Here is a 6,000-nt window from a genome sequence, read left to right on the forward strand (position 1 = left end):
ATTAGCATGCTCCATTTACAATGATGGGTTGAGCTATCCCACAACTCCATGGCCTTTAGCTGAGTTTCACGTCCTGTTGGATTTACTGTAAATACGAGCAGCTCAAGTGGGAAAGGGTTTGCTTCAGGCTCCTGGCAGTGGCAAGTTAGGGCAGAACTGATCCTAGAGTCAAATCTATTAATTTGATTATTTGAACATAACATCAAAATGATCAGTTATATCACGGCAGTCATGTCTGCTATGCTCTACTTTATTTTGTCTTCTTTGCAACAAAAGCTTGAGGTACGATAGAGACATATTTTTTTCAATTAATCCAACATTAAAGGGGGGAACTATACAATATTTGCACTTTAATTACAAAGCTTCAGAGTAATTGTGATGGTTAAATGACTTGTTGCGGGGAGGCTCTCTGCCTTAGTCTCAGAGATCGCCTCGAAAGAAACATGGACTGCCTTATGGCACTAAGACACAAACACGCCAGGTGATCTGTAATCTCTTTAATGTTACCCACCTAGAAATTGATCCATGGATTGCCTTCTCGTCGGCTGTGTTGAAAACAAATGCGTATGGCCGGTGGGGAAGGAGGAGGGTTAGCGGTGAGTTTTTACTACAATGAAAATATGCTCTCTCAAACTTTAGTGGGAAAAAAAGCTAACCAGCTTGTATAGTTCCCCCTGTGAAAGTGTAAATGCAAAAGTAACTGGACTTCCTAAAGATACTTGAAGACATTTCATCACCTTCTCATCTTCTTTTTTTGTTAAAGTTTGCTCTTGGGCTTTTTTTTTGTTTTTATTTTTTGGATAGTAGAGTTGAGAGAGACAGGAAATGGGGAGGCAGAGAGAGAGAGGGGGAATGACATGCTGCAAAGGGCCGCCCGGTGCGGGATTCCAACCGGGGTACACTACAGCGAGGACTGAAGCTTCTATATATGGGGCGCCTGCTCAACCTACTGCGCCACTCGACACCCCCATCATCTTATCTTCAACCTCAGGCAATTCCAGTTGTCTTTGTGTAGCACTGTGTAGCAAGAAATAGCATGACCCGGATTATGGTACTTGAGACTTTAGCAAAGCTTCAGTTAAACAAAACTTTTTCTGACTTGTCACCCTCTGTGTTTTCTCTCAGTCCATGCTTCTTTCTCCACCAATGCCAACAATCCCTCACACTCTAACTTCATCACTCTATGATCTTTCTTGTTCAGCCTTCCTATTGTACGTCCATGTTCTCCCTCTATCTTCTCTCTCCCATTCCACTTAATCCTTTATCCTTTTGTACCACTACTACCCTATTTCTCCTTCCTCCAGCTTTATCATGCCTTATCACAGCTAAAAGCTCTCAACCTGCATTGCATTGCCTCCGTGCCATACTTGCCATACTTGCCTACGCCTCTCTTCTTCCAGGGAAAATGATGATGTTTGTGTGGACATGTTTCATGCAATCAGAGAGTGCAGACTGCAATTTGATTGAAATGGTTTTCATGAACGGTAGTACACAGGAAGCAAACACATGAATAGATGTACCTTTTTCAGTGTCATTATTAGCAAAATGTGATTCAAACATTTCTCAGTAGTGTTTATCAAGTGACGCAAAATAGGTCATTGCACATTTAATAACAGGACATCTTTAATCTTAAGTAAAGAAAACTGGGATTGCTGCTGCCAATGTTGGAAAAGTTTCAAAGGACAATTTATTTTGCTTTTTACACTGTAGAAAATATTATATGACCAGCCTGTAAAATATAATGCATTGTTAAGATTAATCTGCCCCACAAGATATAAAGTAGGAGCTGTACTATCCCCAGCTACAACATAAAATGCTGCATAATATTTCAGTAACAATATTCAGTATAAAATGTACATAAACATAAAACTGATGGGGGTCATTCTGCCTAACAAGCACAAGGATTTTATTTTGCTGATAAATGTGTATGTTTTTTTTAATCATTATTATTTGAATGCATCATGCAGTTATGTACTGCTGCATTTATAGGATGTGAGTACTTTGTCCTCTGTTTAGCCAGATGATAACAAATCAAGTGCAACTAAATGTGTCTAACAAAACCCTTAGTGGGTTGGGAAGATACATCAGCAAATCAGTCTAAGTATTTAAATTGTTGTTGAACAGTATATTGGCTATATCTGGTGACTCTAGCCCCCCTAGGACTTCATTTAGGCAGTATTTCCACACTACACAGTCTAGATAACAGTGACCCCTGTGTGTGTGTGGCTTCAGTGTGATTATCTTGTGACTCGCTAACATGTTTCCCAATTAAATTTTGGGCGGTGAACTAGATGAAGCTGTGGTGCTGTACGGATTGAGCAGTGTACTACTTCACTGACTGGCTGTATAGTCACTGTACATATTCTGTTTGATAGACTTTCATTCAGGTCAACATGACCCAGGTGTGAAGTGTTTGTGTGTGAACGGTTGAGTGTGTTTAGTGTGGGGTTGCAGAGGTTAGGGAACTCATTTCAGGCTGCTGTTGTAGCTACTACTGTGTGCTATACTTTTCTCTTACACACAGACAGTGAGCTCCTTGACTCGACGCAGCGTCCTCTCCCCTCCTCCCCCTGGACCAATTCCAACATGCCCTTATTTTCTCTCTCTGTCTTACTTCCCTTCCCGTCTTTTACGTTCTCCTCATTTTCCTTTCAACACTCCTTCTCTGCTGTACAACTTTTGCACTCTATTGTGTTATTCCTTCGCTTTTCTTTTTTCTTACCTTGATAATGTTGGTACATCACGTCTCTGTTTCTTTTTTGTATTTTTCATAGATTGCCACTAATTCCAAGAATACATTTGTTTATAATAAGCCTGTCCTTGGACAACCTTCGGTCTGTCAATGGGCTTTTGTTTGTGTATCTCACTTCACTGTGGAGATAGATAAACCTGCCTATCCTTCGCTGTTGTCAATGGGCCACTGTCTTCCATGTGCATGTCAGAGAGAGAGAGAGTAGAGGCAGGGAGACTGAGAGACTGAGAGACAAAATCTCAGACATTGCCTTTGTAAATGTGTGCGTGCAAAAACTGTGTGACAGATAGGTAAGGTTGTGTTAGTGGAAATCTTATTAACTGCTGAGCTGCTTTCAAAGCTTCCTCATCTCTTTACCCACAGTTTTCTGTCAAAACATCTCCTGAGAAATTATATTGCTTCTTTTTTTAAACCAGTGCAAATGTAGATTTAGCACATTTTTGCACATTCCACAAAAAATGCCCAATTTTGCATTCCAATTTCACACAATGAGTCTGGATGCAGTATTTGCAAGATGTGCTGGTTTGTGAGCCGAGATTATGGGCCATTTGTGACCTGTTGGGATTCTGAGGCCTATTCCTGCATTTGACCGCTGACGACAATCATACAAATCGCACTGCACCCACATAGAAACTAAGGCACCCCACAGGGATCCATCCTCTGAGAGAATTTAATTTGATGGCAGGGTCCTGCTGTGGCAGAGGTTTGGTACCACATTAGGTTAACAATATGCACTCGCCTCCGGCCCTGCTGAATATGGGCATGAAGCAAAGTACAGGGTCACGCTTCTCTGAGTCCTGATAGAAAAATTGTTCTCCTGGTTTCTCTGTCTCATGTTCTCTTTTCATTATTTCTTTATTTGATTTTACATTATACTGTTTTGTTCCCCTCCACCCTTTCTCCCCCTCTTTTCTCCCTTTTGGCTTTTCCAGCTGAGGTCAATACCAACCACACTGTCGTTGCACCAGAACACAGGAATCCCATGAATAGCAATGTACCAGCAGGCCCCCTGACATTTGGGAGGTCTTTTTAAGACTGAAGTGAATTTCAATATTTCGATTGTTAAGTGAGAAGATCCACCATGTGAGTATTTTCAATTAAATTATGAACTTTAACAGAAAAATGATCACATCGTAGCCTGTAAATACTTTTTTCAGCTTAAAAGCGGAAATCTTCAACTTTGTTTCCAACACAGTTCACTCTCCTCACTACAGTGCAGCTGGCTTTTCAGATATCATTCAGACACACCTCTTATCTGAAGCTTTATGTAGCGCACTGTAAAATGTTGACCACACATTATCTCATCCCCACCAGCTCCTAACTGCCTGCCTGTCCTATCTAAGAGGTCAGCATGAGTTTATTCACATGAATCCTGTCTAGTCCATTAGAGTTAGTGTATGCTGTACAGGCACCAGTTGGTTGGTTCAGACACTTGGTGTCTTTCAAACATTCTCTGTGTAGTTTTACATAATTTTGCCCCCCCTCCCATGGTGGATAATTCATGTAGGTCGGCCTTCTCTATCTTTTTTACCCAAAATTACTTTGCCGACCTCACTCTCTCACTTAGTTGCTCTCTAACTCTTAACTGCTGCTGCCTAAAATCCCCCCCCAAGCCCTCATCATCCACCACCAACCCACCAACCAATGTTCTTTTCTCCCTCTACTCAGCTGGTGGGCCAGCCAGGAGGCAGTGCATGTGTTTGAGGAGCGTAATCTGCTCTTTCTCTCCTTCCCATTTCCATTTCAATCCTCCGTTCACAGCTGGAACCCAGGCGCTGTGCATGCAGATGACCAAGGCTTGACTTTCTCTAAAATGTACATTCAGTCAAGAGGAGGGTAGGAGAGCATGAGGAAGAGAGAGAGAGAGGGATGGCAGTGGTAGAAGAATGAATGATTATATGATGAAGCAAAGCAGCAGATGCAATCTTACACAAGTGCACAGTGGAAGATGAGGAATTTTAACGGGTCACAGCACCTTCAAAACAAGAACAGAAACACAAGAAAACACAGTCAATCAGTCGAACAGACGTGAGCTAAATAAAACACATGCTGTTGTTCTCTTGGTGATTTTAAGTGTTTTCACACTTAAATATTTCAATGTGATCTTTTGTGAACTGAAAGTCTGGCTTGTGATTAAAGGGATATTAACAAACCTACCCCTAAGACATGGGAAAATTTGCCAAAATGTTGAAATATTCCTTTAAGCTTTAATTAAAAACAGATGATAAAACAGCACAAAAGGCAGCACTTCACATTGTCTAAGATGCTCGAAACCTTCAGCATGATTTATTTTGAATAATCACTACTGTTCAGAATTACACAAACCTGAGTCATTCCCTGCGCAACCGAGTCAGTAAACCAGGATCCAGTTTCATGCATTTCCCGTTCGTGTGCCAGAGAAAAATATCTATTCATCACCGCCTGCGGTCAAGCGCTGCGTCATCCTTCCTCGGATCTTGACAGCGATGACAAATGACCACGAGGTCATCAGTGAGCGTGTGACTTAACAGCCTGGCTCGTGCTGATGACATCAGAACTCTGATTTGCGGAGAAAGTGTGAGTCAAATCGGACTTATGATCAGTGAATGTCCTGCATTGTTTTGCACTGATGGAACACAAAGGGATTTGAGCAGTCATATAATCTTCCAGGATCATCCATTATAAAGAGTGCAGATATAAATATAACAGCGAACACGCACTAACTGATGTTACTGTTATGGAGTTGGTCTCTTGGTGTATTCTTTCTGTTTGGCCGGCCACTCACGTTTCACTCAAATCCCTTTTATGGCGAAAACCATCTGCTGCCAATTGATTACAATAACAGATATTGATTCGAACGGGCAAGCTCAGCAGCAGAAGTAATTCACTCACAAAGAGGCAATGAGGTGTGACAAAATATGCTGACCGCTTAATCTGACTGTTTAATCTTTAATGCCGTTGCCATCGTAAACTCCATCTGATGTGCTACAGATCAAATCTGATCTGTCTTTTGTCTCTTGAAATTGCAAATAATCAAAACCTTCACTTATGTGTTCCCTGTGCGTTTGTGTGAATCAGCTAGAAACAGCTCTAAGTGAAAGTTCTTCTCATTCCCCTCTTCATTCAGCTGTCTCCTCTTTGTGCAGGGTGATAAACAGCCTCGCTTAACCATCTCATTCCCATTGGCAGCCCACTCTGGAGTTGCATTAAATCGCATCACGCCAAGTGGTCTGTCGAACCCTGCAGTCCCAGCTAGACAAACTGCACGG

Source organism: Trachurus japonicus, chromosome 16 (assembly GCF_045865225.1).
Source record: "Trachurus japonicus isolate A0001 chromosome 16, Traja_1.0".
NCBI classification, from domain to species: Eukaryota; Metazoa; Chordata; class Actinopteri; order Carangiformes; family Carangidae; genus Trachurus; species Trachurus japonicus.